An 18709-nucleotide genomic window follows, 5' to 3' on the forward strand; every position below is an offset into this window, starting at 1 on the left:
TTATATTCTACCAAAATGTGACCACCATCTTTTCAGTGTCTCAGCTGAAGTACTTTGTTGCCTAGTTACCTTCATGTCCTTCCAGGCCTGGTTCTTCTATTTCTGGGAGTGAGTTAATCCTGTGAAATGAAGCCTGCCTTGGACACTTTAAGTTCCACAATTGACTTAGGTCAAATTGTATCTGTTCATAAATGGTCTTAGTATCTCATTCATGCCCTTGGTGGAGTCAGAAAGTAGGCCAGAAAAGTATAAAATCTCAAACGAATGCCACTCATAGATATTTATCTTATAATAAATAGTATAATCATGTCTGATTGCAGTAATGATCCATAATGTGTTAGGTTGCCATAGATCAGAATACCAACACTGTTTCAATTAACTACATGTTTATTAATTAAGGTAGCATGGTTTTATGCCTTTCTACTACAGAATGAAGTCAAGGAAAAATGTAAATGGAGTACACCATTTGATGGCTCAGGCAGAGAGATAATAGGCTGCTATTTCAAACCTTAAAGTTTGGATAATCAACAAGGACTACTTACAGGTAATGCGTTAAAAATGGTTAACACCTCTAATTTCACCTTTAGAGACGCGTAATGTATAGAGCTACAAATCCACTTGAAGCTCTTTCCCAAACCATCCTCACAGGATCTCAGTGAAGCAGAAGGATGCTCATCCTTGTCTTTATTGTGTTGGCATTAGGACTGGGCAGTCACTCAAAGGTTCACGGATGTTCTGGTCAGCGTCAGCTTCAATAATGATTATTTCATTTACTTATAATCAGCTCTCACTGATATTTATAAATCACCCTTTTTAGCTTAGAATCACAGGCTCCATTGCCTTACTCAGTCACTGATCCTATTCATATTTCTATGCCAGTCACTGAGTCATATCAATGAAAACTCAAGGCAAGTAAGAGGGAGACACTCTCTGCCTTAACAGAGGTTCTTACAGACCAGAAAAAGAGAAATTATTCTAAAACTACTTAATTCATTAAGTTATAAAAGTACTGGACTCCTGATTAATTTACATGTGGCTTTTTAGTTGAAGAAATCAAACTCGTCCTTAAATATGGAACAGAGGCAATCAGCTTTATTATGGCTTTTTGTACTTTAAAAGTGATTTCTAAAGCAACTGAGAGATTTTAAGATGATTACATTTTTTATTAGTCTCATGTTTTTGAGTCAATAGAAATGATATTTGCTGTTTAAAAAGTAATTGAAGTAGAGTTTCAGTTTTGAGATATATCAAAATGACACATCAAATAATAAGTGCATTTTTCCCTTAAAGGTCATATTCATCATGTTTTTTAGCTCCTCATTATATTTAGTTATTTGTGTTTTGAGTGGTAAGATTTTGGTTTTAGATTAGCAAAATTGATTAGGATCTAAGAAGACATACTTGAAATGCATTCTGGAAATTTTTCCCATAGTCTGATCTGCCATGATTTTTTTTTTTTACTTTGTTTGATAACCACAAATTTATTTTTTTTGTTTCCAGTTTATTTATTTATTTATTTATTTTTTCTCATGGTTTATTTTTTTTTTTATATTTAAAAATTTCCATCTCCTTCCCTCCTCCTCCCCCCTCCCTCCCCTCCTTCTCCCCTTTCTCTCCCCTCCTTCTCCCCCTTCCCTCCCCTCCCCTCCACCCATACCTCCCCTCCCTCCCTCTCAAGGCCAAGGAGCCATCAGGGTTCCCCACTCTATGCTAAGACCAAGGTCCTCCCAACTCCCTCCAGGTCCAGGAAGGTGATCGACCAAGCTGAGAAGGCTCCCACAGAGCCCGTCCATGAAGAACAATCAGAGCCCAGAGCCATTGTCCTTTGCTTCTCAGTCAGCCCCCGCTGTTGGCCACACTCAGAGAGACGGGTTTGGTCGCATGATCCATCAGTCCCATTCCAACTGGAGTTGGTGATCTCCCATTAGTTCTGTCCCACCGTCTCCATGAGTGAACGCACCCCTCTCGTTCCTGACTTTCTCCCTCATGTTCTCGCTCCTTCTGCTCCTCATCGGGACCTTGGGAGCTCAGTCCAGTGCTCCAATGTGGGGCTCAGTCACCTTCCCCATCTGTCACCAGCTGGAGGTTCCCTCACGGTCCTGACTTTCTTTCTCATGTTCTCTCTCCTTCTGCTCCTCATCAGGACCTTGGGAGCTCAGTCCGGTGCTCCAAGGTGGGGCTCTGTCATTTTCTTCATCTATCGTCAGGTGGAGGTTCTATGGTGATATGCAAGAAATTCATCAGTATGGCTATAGGAACTGGCCTTTTCAGGCTCCCTCTCCTCAGCTGCCCAAGGAACTAAAATTGCCATCTCCTCCCCTCCTCCTCCCCCTTCCCTCCCCTCCCCCCACCCATACCCCTACTCCCTCCCTCTCCAGGCCAAAGAGCCATCAGGGTTCTCTACACTATGTTGAGTCCAAGGTCCTCCCAACTCCCTCCAGGCCCAGGAAGGTGAGCAACCAAACTGACAAGGCTCACACAGAGCCCGTCCATGTCGTAGAGACCAAGCCCAGCTAGTTCCTAGGGCAGCTGAGGAGAGGGTGCCAGAAATGTCCAGATCCTAATGTCATACTCATGAATATCTTGCATATCACCATAGAACCTTCACCTGGCATTGGATGGAGAAAATGACAGAGCCCCACATAGGAGCACCAGACTGAGCTCTCAAGGTCCTGATGAGGAGCAAAAGGAGGGAGATAATGAGCAAGGAAGCCAGGACCGCGAGGAGTGCTTTTACCCATTGAGACGGTGGAACAGATCTAACGGGAGACCACCAAGTCCAGTCGGAATGGGACTGTTGGAACAGGGAACCAAACCGAACTCTCTGAATGTGGCTGACGGTGGAGGAGGACTGAGAAACCAAGGACAATGGCAATGAACATGAACTCTACAGCATGGACGGGCTCACTGTGAGCCTTATTCCATAACAAAATATGCATCCAGAACTAATGGGAGACCACCAAGTCCACTTGGAATGGTACTGATGGAACATGCGACCAAATCGGACTCTCTGAGGGTGGCTGATGGTGGAGGCTGACCGAGGAGCCAAGGACAATGGCGATGGGCTTAGTCTCTGCCATGATTTTTAAGCCACAATTTCATGCGCTATACATATTCTTTCTCCTCTTTAGTTATTTGAATATTTTCCTATTCATTTAAAACTAAATCTCATTGTGTATATTTGAGGAGTCCAACATGATGTTACAAGATAAATTTATACGTAAATATACTCTCTTAATGAATTTGAGACTCCAGTTATATAAATGAAAATATTCCTTATTTCAAAAAGCTATCATCCCCTTATTGCAAGTGGAACTACAGTTTACCCAACAAGCAAAATCCTTGAATACAATATAATATTGTTAAGTATAGTTCTTATGTTATACATTGCACATTAGATCCCTAGATTAATTTATCCTATTTATCTGATTTTTTTAAAAAAAAATCATTTGACCAATATCCACTTTTCCAGGTGCTTTTAATAAAAAGTGTCTGTGGCCCTGGATTAATGTAACCTCATACTTTAATATATAACAAAATATCAATTTACAATTTCTGTACTTACGTTGGCTTCTAGTTCTAGAAGGTAAGGGCTTAGTACATAAAAGAACTGCACAGGATGAAGGCAAACAAAAACCTTAACACTGAGATGGAAATGAAACAAAGTCCCACATCTAACAGAGGAGTTGTTTGAAACTGATACTTCTGGGACAGGAAAAATCAGTTTTGTCTTGTTTTGTTTTCCAGATAGAGTGTCACTGGGTGTATCAACCACACGCAAGGGCAGGCCCCATGCGCCTGAGTCATTGGCCAACACAAAACAAAATCTGTTTGCTTGTTGTTATGTGTTTTGGAGGGTGTGTGTGGGGGGACACTTTGTGTTTTATTTGACTTTCTTCTTCGTCCCTCGTCCCTCCTGCCCACTTCTTTTTGGTTTGTACTGTTTGTTATTTTTTGAATTTTCTTCCTTCCTTCCTTCCTTTATGAAACAGTAGAAAGAACATAAAGTTGGGTGGATAGAGGTAGTAGGGATTTGACAAGAGTTAGGGAGGCGAAAACATGATTTAAATATATTGTATGAAAAAAGAAAAAAAGGTTTAAAGACAAGGTAAGGCCTTTCCCTCAGTGCCTAAATTGTAGCCCCCACTTTAAGGAACTTGTGCTATTGTGTTTAGGTTCCTTTCATTCTTTTTTGGATGAAGGCAAATAAACAGTCTGGGCCAGCACAATGACTGATCAAGCTTCCCCACTTAACATTCTGAACACAATTTGTCATAGAAATAAAGTCTGATTATATTGTGAAATATTTTTATCATTTGTTTATAAATAGGTTTTGAATCCCCCTTCCACTTATTTATCAAACTGGAGACATTCCCCTTTCAATATTCCCAACTTTATTTCTCAAGATGAAAGACTTTCAATTCTACAAGTACCAAGTACACTAGATGCATTTATCTCTCTGGTCTCTGTCGGCCGCAAGCCAAAGTTATATTAGCTTCTGAACAAAACTCCCTTTGGAATTTTCTAAAACAATGACTTATAACTCACCACAAAGGAAGCAATATCTCTGCTTATGGTGTATGTTGGCACATTACCAGCTTGACATGAGCTTGCTTTCCTTAAAAGTTTAATAATTAGATAAAATGGAACTCTTTTATAACTCTGTGAAGAAAAAAAAAACTCGGCTCCATATCAAAAGAATATTTAAATTATATCAGCTGACTAAAATTTAAAGATACAAGAGCCTCATGGGTTCATGAAGTAGCTGGGGTTTCAGAATGTATCCACACTGTGGCTAGCTCCCACAGACACACTCACCATAAAGTTATGAACTGTCCCCAATTTTATTTGGAGAAGTAATGACTCCCAAAACCTCTGGGACAGTTTGCTCTACAAACATGGGAATTCATCATAGATCACCAGTCAAATCGCTGTCAATATTCATGTGACTGGGCTGATTTCTGTGCCTTTACAGCTGTCATCAAGGTTCTGTGGCCCCTTCACAGTACTTCCATCTCGACTCTCCAATTTTCCTTGGTGAAAAAACAACAACAACAACAACAAAAAACAAAGACTTGCTCTGTTCTGTCTTTCTCGGACATGTCGTATATAAAGCAAAGGAAAGAGAATTATTTCAGCCAACAAGAGATCATTTTGGTTTTAATGGAGACTTTGAAAGTGGTTTAATTACAAGCTAAAGAATGCCTGTATGACTTCATTTTATATGTTGTCCAGAAATAGGCAGGCTGTTCTTCACAGGGTGACTTTCTCTTACCTAGCTGTTTCTGCCTAGAAGAAACAAACTTACAAAAAAAAAAAAAAAGCATCACAAGAGAAGCAATCAGTGTGACTGTCTACCAGATCACCCAGAAACTTCTGAAGTTTATTTCTGATCATAAAGTGTCCAGACAGATGCGCCTTTCACAGACAGCAAGAAACAACAGAACAATAATAAAGGACAATAACAGCTGTGAAGTTATTAACAAAAATTCCAAGACGTTTCATCATGAAGATCAATGGCAGCAATGAGCACAGCCACCTGCTCCACACTGCACACAGCTTAGCAGGTGGGCACTGGTAGTTTCTAGAGGGCTGGGGCCAGACTATAGGTCTTTTGATTTATCTTGTTTGAGTATACTGCATCATAAATAGTAAATTGTGACTATTTGCTAAAGTCAATTAATTATGTAAAGAAAAATAATAATATGAACACACACACACACACAATCCTCATTTGTTGACAAATGAAGTCTCTGTTGGCACACAGGCACTTTCCTTCTGTCTCCTGCCTCATTAAGTCTCCAGACTCCCAGCAAAAATGACAAGCTTACACAGGAGCCTGGGCTCACAGAAGTAAGAGGGAGTTGAGCTGACCAATTTTTTTAAAGGATTATGCACTCTCTGTGGTTGATTTCCTCATAAATTTCTTTAAAGAGAATCATAAATAATTATAAAAATTTGTTCCAAACAACTGACTCTTCTATTTATTAGCACTAAATATTTAAGTTGCACACTTAACATTATAGAGGAAGGCTCCAATAGGAAATGTATACCCTGACATAAACATTAATGTGAAATGCATGTGTGTGTGTGTGTGTGTGCACGTGTGTGTGTGGTGCATTTTCGAGTGTGTATTAGAAAAAATGCTTCCTTATCTAAGCACTCTTATGTAGTATCTCACTTTGTTGCTACGGTAACTAATCAATGTAAAATATTACCTAGTAGATGAGAAAGTTCTAACATAGTCAAGTTCAGTGGCTTGCCCAGGATGCCCCAGTTAGTAAGAGGCTGAGCCAGTATTCAAAGCAAGGTGTCTGAAGCAGAGAGGCGGTGTTCTTAACCTTCTTTAATCTGCCTCTACCCCTCGGGGTGGGGAAGCAGGGTCAGGTGCTAATACAAACATGTAAAAATCACTTAGGCAACGAAATGGTCAAAGAAAGAAAAGTTAAAGATGTAAATAACAACCGCAACAATAACACAGGGTTGAAGGTTAAAGGAGAGGCAAGGGCCTGGAAGGAAAGAAAGAGAGAAGAAAGAAAGAAAGGGGGAATGAGGAATAGAGGGAGAGTGACAGAATAAATGAGCAACAAGGAAAAGAAGCAGTCTGAAGTTGGGGGTGCATCTGTTTTCCTAACAGGATGAGAAGACCAGACATGTGCTGTACCTGCTCACTGCCTTTTATTTCATCTGAGCAGAAGACTCCATAAGGATCACAGCAAAAAGGCTCAGAAAAAATTTCAGCTTACATAGCTAACATTCCCGGTTCTGGAAAACCGGCTGCTTTCTTTATTGCACAGAAGACATTAGGTCTCCCTTGAGGAAACTCTTTGCAGCATTTTCTATTTCAGTTCAAACTCAGAAAAAAAACTGCTCTATATTGACATTATCTCTAATAGCAACTAGTGGACTGTGCTGGAAACTAGAAGGGCCAAACTCCAAGCATTGAATGTTTGTTTGTTTGTTTGTTTGTTTGTTTTTGGCCCAGACTCTTCAGGTGTCTTTGATAACGTGAAGGAGAAGTAAAAGAAATAAACACGCTGCAAGTCAACCTGTCCCAAAGTACCCCCTCCCATGGTGAAGAGTGTGTTCCTCCTCAGTAGACCTCGCTTGCCAATGAACACGTAAGGGACAGAGTAGGTTTGTCAGGCAGAGACTACAAGTGAGCACTAAATGGTCATTTTCATTCTGCTTGATCCTTGACTCCATGCCATTTAAAATATCACTATACAAATATTTTTAAAAGACTGTAAGTGGCCCAAGTTATTATAGATGTTGGACAACCAGTCTTACTTTTCTGGTCCCGAGTTTCTTCCATGTTTTAAATAAAGTATCCATTTTACCATTTATGAGGTTTGATATTCTGGAGACAGTTTCTTAGATAATCACAATTCTGTACATCCAAACTAATACATGTGTATTAACTGTGTGAACACACACACACACACACACACACACACACACACACCATCTCTAGCTTGATGTTATTAAATTTTTCCATTTCCAAGTTTCACTACATTAGATTTTTTTAAGATAAGCAGTTATCTAACTGAAGATGTCTTCTGATGGAACATTTAATATCTTACTAGAAAAGCTATTCCAATATTTAACAACCCCAACTACTGAAAATTTTTTCTCACATATAAGAAAGTTTTAGAGTTGGCATTTAACTCATATATTAAGGCGGAGGAAAAGTGTGGAGTTCCTCTGTAACTTAGGTGTGTAATTGAATGCCAACTTGCATGTGACAAACTCAAGACTCTGCACAGCAGAATTTGGAAATTTGGAGACATTTGGATAATGAGAGTCAAAGAAACACTAAGCCAACATGAGCAGGAAAAATGTCCTGTGGCATGCAGACAGGAAACCAGCAGCAAATATGTATAAAAATTCCAAAGTCCAAATACTGAGTTGTGCCCATCTTCACCTATAGATATACAGCAACACAGAGATACACTGAAAGTATTTGGAAATAGAAGCTAAAGTAGTAGTTCTCAAGCCCTGGCTGCTACCCCTTTGAGGGTTAAATAACCTTTTTACAGAGGTCACCTAAAACTATCTGAAAACACAGACATTTATATTACAAATCATAACAGTAGCAAAATTACAGTTATGATACATTAATGAAAATAATTTAATACAACCTGAGGAACTGTATTAAAGTGTTACCGTATTAGGAAGGTTGAGAACCACTGGCCAAAAACATGCACTCAGTCACTACAAAGTGACATCTGCATAGATATCCCTCTTGTATTAAGATTCCCCCTCACTCCCCTCATCCTTCCTCAGTGCCTCCTCTAGTGTCCACACTTTAACCAACTCCTGCCCTGCTAAGCCCTGCTCCCATATTGTAGGAATATCACCTTACTCTGATTTTGTATTTCCAGGATGGCTTCTTGCTACTGGGAGTTCCACAGTGTTCAGATACTGAGCTAAATGATTAATTTATATAAATATAATACCAGATTTCTATCTCTAGTATTCAGCTACTGTTGGTGTAATTGTGGCTCAATCTTTGGAAGAGCCTTAACAAGACTCTCCAATATCTACTGTTACATCATGTTGTTGTTGTAGATATGAGATCCAAAGATGGACTTCTCATACACCCAGAATCTGTAATGAATGGACTGATAATCTGGAGTTGGGCTTATTTGTCCTCCCTGTGAAGTCATCAAAACCCTGAGAAGGACCTAAAGTATCTTACCATAAATCTCAACTCTAGCTACTCTGTGTTTTATCTGCTGGCTTTGCATTGTGGTAAGAAACTGTTATTTTGAAAGCAGTCTTTCAAACGAAAATAATGAAAAAGGAAAGAAATAATGCCTTCAGAGTTAAATAATAATATCCCCATAAGGGTTGTTTATGCCTTACACATGCGACTCCTTTTGTTTTGGATTTTTAGAACTGTTGTTATAAAATTGTCTATCTAAATTTATAAAGATATAAATGAAAGTAATATCCTCAGAACTTGTGATCTATGCTCTTAACTTGTCTCCTGGGGAAGAGGAGATGAAATAAATCTAAAAGCTGCTGGAAGCGTTTCTGTAAGGAGTGCTTTTATGAAATAAAGTTAAGCGAGAGCTGATGAAAAGGAGATTGTAAAAGTCACAACGCCCCACGATAATGCGCAAGTTTACCGTTAAAATACAGTCAAAAGACAGCTCATACTGGCAGTCTCTTATTTCTCCATAACATTCTAAATAAAAAAATGAAATGTCACCATCATCTATAAAATAGATCAAATAGGATAACACAATATAAGAAATTTTTGGTCTAATTTTACAAAGTTTTAAAAAAATCAAAGTTACTTGTTCTAGAAGCCTGGATAGTTACATGAACTCATCCCTTATGCTGAAAATTCTCTTATTTCATAGACAGGTGTTACCTATACTAATGTTTAGCTCTGGCTTCTGCAGGAAACTCCAAAGTTCAATGAAAGGGGAAGTTCTGCCCGTTTGACATTGACATGTAGGTTATCGATGTAAATGTGACTTCTTGGCCAGATGCGTTAGTGCATATATATAATCTCAACAGTTGGGAAGCTGAGACTCAGGATGAGGAGTTCTAGATCAACTTGATTCAGATACTGATGATGTAGGAGTCCCCTCTGTGTGCTATGATTACCATTAATGAATAAAGAAACTGCCTTGGTCTGTTGATAGGGCAGAACTTGGGTAGTCAGGGAGGGCTGGACTGAATGCTGGGAGAAGGAAGGGTGGAGTGAGAGGGATTCCATGGATCTGCCGCCAGAAATTGATGTGCTGAAACTTTGCTAGTAGGCCACGACCTCGTGGTGAAATACAAATTAATAGAGATGGGTTAAATTAAGATTTAAGAGTTAGCCAATAAGAAGCTAGAGCTAATGGGCCAAGCAGCGATTTAATTAATACAGTTTCTGTGTGATTATGTCGATTCTGGGTGGCCGAGACAAACAAGCCATTCCCTCCTACATACTGAGACCTAGTCTTAAAAAGCAAACTAACAACAACAAAAGGTTATTCTCTGGTGCACTGTAATTGTAGATACAGTATTGGCCAAAAGTGTGAAATACTTGTGATTTTACTGATAATTGCCTCATTTTGTTTTTTGAGCAACTACAAATTACAGTGTTTATAATCTTTGCTCTTTTTGTTTTCCTTTTTATTGAAAATATTTTTTACATCATTTATTCTTATCACAGTTTCCCGTACATCATCTCTGATTCTCTCCACTTCCCCACCCTTCCAACTCCAAGCTCCCCCCTCTCTTTCTTAAAAAAAAGCAAACAAAGAAAACATATGAGAAGCACACACACAAACTAAACCCACAGAAACACAAAATTGGGAACTGTAGTATATGTTCAAAAACCAGTAATGTTTCTTAAAAGGCTCCAAAATACCTTTGAGTTAGTAATTGCAGCTTCCCTGATCATCCAACTCCAAGATCTTGTGATTGCTTGATTTTTCACACCCTTTGTCACATGATCCTAACCTGTGTGAAACACCTAGAATGATTTCTACTCTCTCAGCTAATCTATTAATATGTATTTATTCATCTTCCATTTCATGTACTACTGAATATTGGGGTATCAGTGCAAAGCTATGGTAAATAGGAAGGAGCTTGAAGAGAGTCCTCACAAAACATAAAGCTTCACTAGATATACAAAAAAACCAGAGAGTTCTCATCACACCTGGATGGAGTGATGAGAAGATTGGAGAGAGGAGAGGGAAGGGATGTTGGAGGGAAGGGAATGAGAAGGAAGGGAAAAAGAGATGATGGGGAGAAGAGGTAAGGAAGGAGAGTAAAACAGAGAAAAGGGAATGTCAGAATGAATGGGAGGGGAGGGGAAGGGAGATAACCCTACACAACCAGATAGGCTTAGGAGTGTGAACCACCAAGTATAAACAGGTCAGAAAGATGAGGTATCAGGAGATGGTGATCTAACATTAAGCATTAAAATGTACAACTCTCTATATGCAGAAGAGATTTAGGTCTCCTGCCAATGGGAAACATTTGAGAATGTTTTATTAAAACCAAAACATCACCAAAAATAAATAAATACAGAAAGCAATAGTAGCTCCATAAAGAAATATTCCAAAATAGAAATTCACTAGTCTAATAGTCAGTTCACATCACTATAAAGCAAATTGCACAACAGAGTCCTAGTTCTTTTTATCCTTAAACTTGAATAGAAAAAGTGTGCCTCATGATATAACTGAAAAGGATAATCCTAAGAATAGACAGCCCATTTCTACTTCCCATGTAGAGTAGAAAAAGACAAGATCTCCCGAGTAAATTGGGAGCACGGGGACTTTGGGGGAGGGTTAAAAGGGGGAGTGGCAGGGAGGGGAGCAGAGAAAAATATAGAGCTCAATAAAAATCAATGAAAAAGAGAGAGAGAAAAGGAATAGACAGCCTGAAGACCATGAACAAGATAAGGCAATACTAGATGAACCACAGGTAACTTAGAGATTAGAAGATAGATATATATATATATGGTTTTATATCCTTCTAATGATTACTTTATAAGAAAGTTAAAATATTGCTTATTAAAACAGAAACAAGATGTCCTAACAGTGCACCAATCCTAGAACAGGAAGGAGCAAATGACTACAAGTAGGATATTGAAAACAAAATATTAAGTGGAAGGATTGGTATAGAACCAGTGAAGCTTTCTAAAACATAGAACTTTTAAAAGAGAGAAACAAAATGTGATGGGAAAGGTAAAATACATTAAAGGGTGTTCATCTTATGCTCCAACTAATATCCCTGGAAACAGAAAGAACACAGGTAAACAAAAAGTATAATGATTGCAGAAATGTGTAAACATTTCCTATGCTGACAGACCCAAGTGCACAGACTGAAAAGATTCACAGTAGGCAGAGGGGCATGACTAAGCTATGAAGACTGAAGGACTCACCCCAGCTTCAAGAGAAACATATCAAATACAAGAGGAAACTGCCCCAGGTGTCCCACGGAGGCCTGCTTTTAGAATTGCTCTTCCTTATCTTTTAAATTACAAGCATATGATGACTCCTGAAAACTGTGTCTCTAGTTGTATCTTGTTTTCTTCCATGGCTGCAAGCCTGCCTTCTCTGCATATCTTGCCAAAGAGTTTCATCAGGTCAGTTAGGGTTCCAATAGTTTTTGTGTTAAGCGTTTTATCTGCTGCATTCCAATGCTTCAATATCTCTTTAAATGTATATTCTCTAACAACTATTCCCAGGCAATTATTTCGGTCTCAGTCTCTAGAGTTAAGAAAAGTTTTATTTTTAGTTTACATGTACAAGTGTCGTGCCTGCAGGTACCTGCCCTGCATGTGTGCAGTCCCTGTGAATGCCAGCAGAGGGCATCCTACACCTTGACTGCAATTACAGATGTATATTAGCTGCTTTGTGGGTGCTGAGAACTGAACCTGGGTCCTGTGCACTAAGTGCTAGTTTTGAAGCGGGGAGAGAACTTTGCTTTCCTTCTTCATTTTTTAAAAAGATTTATTTATTTATTATATATACAATGTTCTGTATGTATGTATGCTTGCTGGCCAGAAGAGGGCACCAAATCTTACTAGAGATGGCTGTGAGCCACCATGTGGTGGCTGGGAATTGAACTCAGGACCTCTGGAAGAGCAGTCAGTGCTCTTAACCGCTGAGCTATCTCTCCAGCCCTCCTTCTTCATTTTTAATTAATATTCGATTTATGTATTTTAATTTAAAAATAATGGTTGTTTTTGATAACTGTCTTACAAAGCTCCCAAATAATTAACAGTTGACTTTTGAGTTGGTTCAAGCATACCATCAATGATCTAATTTAGTTATCCACTGAGTAATGACCACAGGTGCTCCTAACCGTTCAGACATCTCTCTAGTCTCTCAGTCACTTCCTTGACAAAATTCACTTTTCTGAAAACCTAACACTTACCATGATAAGTGAGGAAAAAAACCAAACATAAACCACCATGAATATATGCTCATCTCAGAAACAAATATGAAGATAATGCCTGGCATTTTATAGTGTGTTACAAGAGATGCAAATAGATGCAGTGAGGCAGGAATGAGGAAAATGAGAATGGAAGGAGGGAAGGGCAGAGGGAAGGAGGATTTTTTTTTCTAAAAAAATTGATTATACAATTTTATTTATTAAAAATTAAAATTCTATCACTAGAAAAAAATCATTTGAAGATAGAATGGCTAAAATCTATGAAACCCGGAGGTATTACATCTGAAAAGCCCTTTCAAAATTATGCAAGATAATGAAAACATTGGCGATACTGGGATTACTTCTAAAAGTATTTGATTTCCTCTCTTTGAACCTCTGAGAGTTCTCCCATTCCGTCTTCCTCTCCCTTCCTCACACCCTCCCTTCTGTTACTTTACTCTTCATTCTTACAATGAAAAGAACTACAACTTTTCCTTCCCTCTGGAGTCACAGTTTAGAGAACTGTCTGCAACTCAGTCTGCAGGTACATCATGCAGCAACTGCTCTGTGATCCTCCTTATAAAACCTGCTACTGTTTGGAAGTGATCTGTGTGCATATGGGATTATTATGCAGTGTGCTTCTTTGCCCCAAAGACTTAAGGTTGCATAAGGGTGGAATTCTGTTACCCTGCTTCCCACGGAGGCACCATACCTCAAACAACGCCTGTTGCAGAACTACAGCTGGCAGGTGAAGAGGCAAACTTGGTAAGAGCCCCATGGGATATGTACACAGAGGGATAAGAACAGAATTCAATGGAGAAAGCTGTTCTCGGGGCCAGCATTATACAGGACACAGATTTTAAGAACAGTGAAATCTGACAGATGGGTGTCACAAATCAATACTATATTTACTTTGTGGTATAAAAGAGCAGGGGTCAGCAGTACATTGTTCCCTTGAGCCATGGTACAATATAATTCTAGCCTCTATTTGTATTTCACATACAGAAAGGCATTTGGAAGAAGAATGACATATAATATATAGAATTATATTATGCCGCATCTCTAGAATATGGGTTTCACAGGGTAAACTGATGGAAAGTAATTTTTCTCCCTGTGAAAATGCACATGAAAACTATATCTAGTTTATACGATTGATTAGAGGAGTAGGTGGCATGATAGAGATAAAGTGTTTAGAAAAGTGACTGTGAAGAATAAATTATAAAATATGGAAAGGTAATTTTGGTCTATTTGTCTTCTAAAATCCAACATTCATCTAATAAGTATAAATCGCTTTAACACTCAGCTAATAGTCTTCACATAAGGAAATTTTCATCCGTAACAATTAGCATTTGTGGAGAGCTATTTTCTAGAGAAAAATGCTCAAGAGAGCAGTATTTATTCATTTAATATTTTTAAAAAAACCAACGAAGTTTTCATTGTCTTTATTTTGTGAGTGAGAAAAATAAAAAAAGATAGATAAAATAGTTTGTACATGTTCACACAAGAAAGGAAGGAAGCTGAGCTGCCTAGCTTCTGCATTCATCCCACTGTGTCTAACTACGTCTCATACCAGGGCCAAACTCAGAACACCACACGTCTGTATAGTCCTCAGTCAGAAGGCCTAGTGCAGTGACAGGAATAGGAAGCCTCCACTTTATAGTCTTCTCATTTTCTTCTCTCCTGCCTACAGAATTTTATGGATCCAGTAATCCTTTGAGTGTTTTCAATTAGCTGTCACTGCCAGCATCAAGCCATACACACAACTGTGCATGTGCCCTGTCAAAACTCTGAGGATCCAGCCTTTCCAAAAAGCTTCATAGGAAATCAAGTCCCCTCCTATATTATTTCTCCATCTCCTTCTTTGAGATTAAATCAACGGATAATTTGTCACCCTGCCTTAAAGGGATGTGTTCAAAGCTCTTTGGTCTTACTGGCAGGCATTCCTCTTCCCATTATAAGAGCCATGCCTCATCAGGGTCAAGTCATGAAATGTGATATCACCTATTTGCTTGCGTTTTCAAGGGCAGCTGGTGAGACTGCAACACACACCTTATCCATCATCTTACACAGCCTTGACTGCGAAATGAACAGAAATTGCAGGTATTTCTCACCCTCTAGGCAAAGCCTCTGCTCAGTGTAAAATAGGAAAGAAAACACACCAGAAAACCATTCCTCACAGATCTTGAATGCACATTGCCATTGAGATTTCTGGGCATGTCTGGGTTTCTAATTTACTCAACACGGAAGAATTCAGAAAGACAGGTTTTGAAATAAGTTTCTTTCTCTTAAGAATCTTTATGTTTTCCTTTTAAGGAATTGGAAAATTGCAAATATTATATAGAATTTATGGCTAACCCAGATTCTTTTACCTAAAGGCTATTGTATAAAAAGGTTTTTCTCTGTCTCTCTATGTCTCTGTCTCTCTATTGCTGTGTGTCTGTGCTTCCTTATTCTCCTTTATAGTGCATCTCTTTTATAGTGCAAGTGAATACACTTTATATTATACATATGGCTCTATGCATGTCCACATTTTATATTATATCTATGGTTCAGTGCATACGAATACATCTTAGATACCTACGGTTATCACTCATGTGGATAAACTACATGGTGCTAACTTTGATACTGGTAATTTTGAAACATGGTGTCCTCACAAAAGATATGCTTGCATGATAATTCTACTTAATGCATGGGAGTGTTTCTGAGTCACCCTTTGCTAATCGAGGAAAAATTTTACAATTAATTCAGGTGATTTCAAGAAGTTACAATGTTGTCCTGGAAAATAAAATGAAATATTAAATTATAGGTCTATAATTATTTAATTAAAGTAATCATATATTTGTTAACTATTTCATTCTGTGGTTAAACTTCTAACTAAAGGGAAGAAATCATCTCACGAAAATGACCAAGAAAATAGAAAACGTAGCAACAGGTTTTTTTTTCTTTTATGGTTTTGGTGAGCGAGTCATCTCACTCATGTCCAAGCCCCGCCTTAATCTACTTTTATTTACATTTCTTCTTTTAACTAATCGTGTCTGATTCCACTATTTTCTATGTCATGTTTTCTCCAAAGACACAGTGCAAAGGGATATTGTGCCTCTATCCTCACGTATGCTCCTTCCACATCCCAATGGGAGCTAAGAACACAGCATGACATGTTGCTGCCCCACAATCATGACATCACCCATCCATCACCCATCTACAGTGTTCCAAAGACACTGCTCTGCTCCTTCTGTCATCATGAACAACAACAAAATAATATAAAAGAGGGACAGGAAATTTCAAAAGCAAGGCAATGAAAGGATGATATTTTCTTCTTTTCCTTTCCATGGCTAAGTCCCCTGAGGTCCTCAATGTTTGCCTATATTTTCATTGCCTATAATGCTCCTTTTCATTCCTCAATTCTCCTAAATCTGGGGGAGAAACTGAGTGAGCTGCTCTACAGCCTCAATGGCTAATTCCAGTAGCTGTTCTCTCCCCTGGGAAATGGCATGCAATCCTCCAGGTAATCTGATTGTCTGACTAGGAAAACAGGAGTGATTAGACTGACCCCCCCCATCCCTTTTTGTAAACAGAAAGTAGCCCTGAAGGGGACACAGGGTACAAACAGTCTATTTTCTCAAGCATCCAGGACAAAGATTTCTCTGTAATATATTTACAAATTGTAATGGGTCATTGTTACCCATGCACATGAATAAGTTTAAGAAAATGTTCCAAATTGAAAAATTAAATCATGCTTAAGAAGTGAAAGTACATTCAAATTCTACTCCCACCCCCCTCTTCTAACTGTATTAAGCACATGAAACTTGAAATCTAGATTCTACCAATTTCTCAAGCGGCAAGAAATGACTGTGGATGATCAGAGCTCTGTTACACAGTAGACGGTTAGAGCTTATTCACCCAGCTTGGGACTTGTTATGCCCACTGACTACTAACTCCGACTTTTTCTCTCCAGCATCATTCTACTTTCATGCTGTGAATAGGGTATCGCACTGTGTAGTATTTGACCTCCTGTGAGTCACCAGTTTTACTCAGGTTAACATTCTCAGAGTTTGTCCATGTTTTGCATGTGGAAGAATTCTAAAGCTGCATTTTGTTCTACATATGATTCACCCACAATGTCTTATCCTTTCATCTGTCTAAGGGATACATAGATTGATTTTTCATATGGAAGAGTGTGACCCCCGTGCTTCAGGACTCATCCCATCTTGGTTTCCAAATGAACTTGAAATACAAGGATGTACCACAATACCTGTATTTACACATAGCTTATTCTATGTCTCCATTAAAATTGTTCTAGTGACTTGACTGAGAATCTTAATGAAAAATTATGTCCAGTTTCTGTCTAGCAAGTTAGGTAACCCCACTTCATGAGGGTTAGTTTGTTGGCCTATCTGTGGAGCATTTTTGCCTAGCTCTTTCTCTTCATAGGTTCTGTTCAAGTGTTTGTGTCCTGGACCAAGGAGGTGTCCCTCCAAGTCTTTATAAACTGGTCTTGAACTAATTAGCTCAGACAAGACTCTTGGGCCTCTATCAGCTTGTTCTTTCCCCAGCAAAAACCAGCACTTGAGGTATTTCCTGTTCACTCTATGCTGAATCACAGAGAATCCAAGGCAATCATCTGCCCAAACCACTGCCTACCTTCTACCCACTCCCTCCTGCCCTTTAGCTAGATAACGAAGACTTTTTGGTGTTCTTCATCAGTGAGATAGTTGTTAATGTTCTGAGCAGTCTTGAAGGACAGAAAGAGGCCCATGATGGATGCTTTCTCTCCATACTAGGAAACAGACTGGGATTTTCCATCCACTCAGCTTGAGACACATCACCACATGGAAAGAGAGTGACATCAGCATGAGGGAGTAAAATGTCCAGAGCTACAATTTCCATTGCAAGCATATCATCTTAGCAGGATATCTGTAGAAATTTCCTTGAAGGAGATCAGAAAAATTCCACGACACCAGGTCACTAATACCAATAAAAGGAGAATAGAGATTCTCTCATTCACCATGCCTATGTGAAGACAGTAAGAAATCACCATCTCCAAGTTAGAAGAGAGTCCTCTTTCAGGAACACAAAACTGCTGGGCTCTGATTTCACACTGCAAATCTTGACAAGTATGAGGAAATACATTTCTCTTGCTTAAGCTGCACATCTCTGATATTTTGTTAAGGCTTGACCTGGCCAGTACAATATGGATGTGAAGAACGTTTTCAGGGTCTGCATCTTTCTTTCCTCTGTCACTTTTATAATGGTTTGGGTTTTAGTCCAAATAGTGAGATAACTTACAGTAAAATGATAAAGTACCTATGTTCTGACAAAAAACTAAACACTAAAACCTTCCATGATATTAGGACCTTTAGGGTCCATGTGGCAGAATATGACAAGAAATGGGAGACGAAAGTGTTTCTTAGTTAGGGTTCTCATTGCTGTGAAGAGACGTCATGGCCATGGCAACTCTTATAAAGAAAACATTTAATTGGTATGGCTTGCTTACAGTTCTGAGGTTCAGTTCATTATCATCATGGCAGGGAGCATGGCAGTGTGCAGGCAGACATGGGCTGGATCTGAGAGTCCTTACATCTTGATCAGAGGCAACAGGAAGATGACTGATAGTCACATTGAGAGTTGCTTGAGCAGAAGAACCATCAAAGCCTTATCCCCACAGTGACACACTTCCTTTAACAAGGTCACTCCTCCTAATAGTGGCCCTCCCTTTTGGGGCCATTTTTTTTTCAAACCACGACAAAGTGGTTCCTCTATCATCTCATGTGTATCAGATCAGAGGCTACCGGTTCATGGCTGGTCATATGTGACAGTG

This window comes from Arvicola amphibius, chromosome 3, assembly GCF_903992535.2.
Source record: "Arvicola amphibius chromosome 3, mArvAmp1.2, whole genome shotgun sequence".
NCBI lineage: Eukaryota > Metazoa > Chordata > Mammalia > Rodentia > Cricetidae > Arvicola > Arvicola amphibius.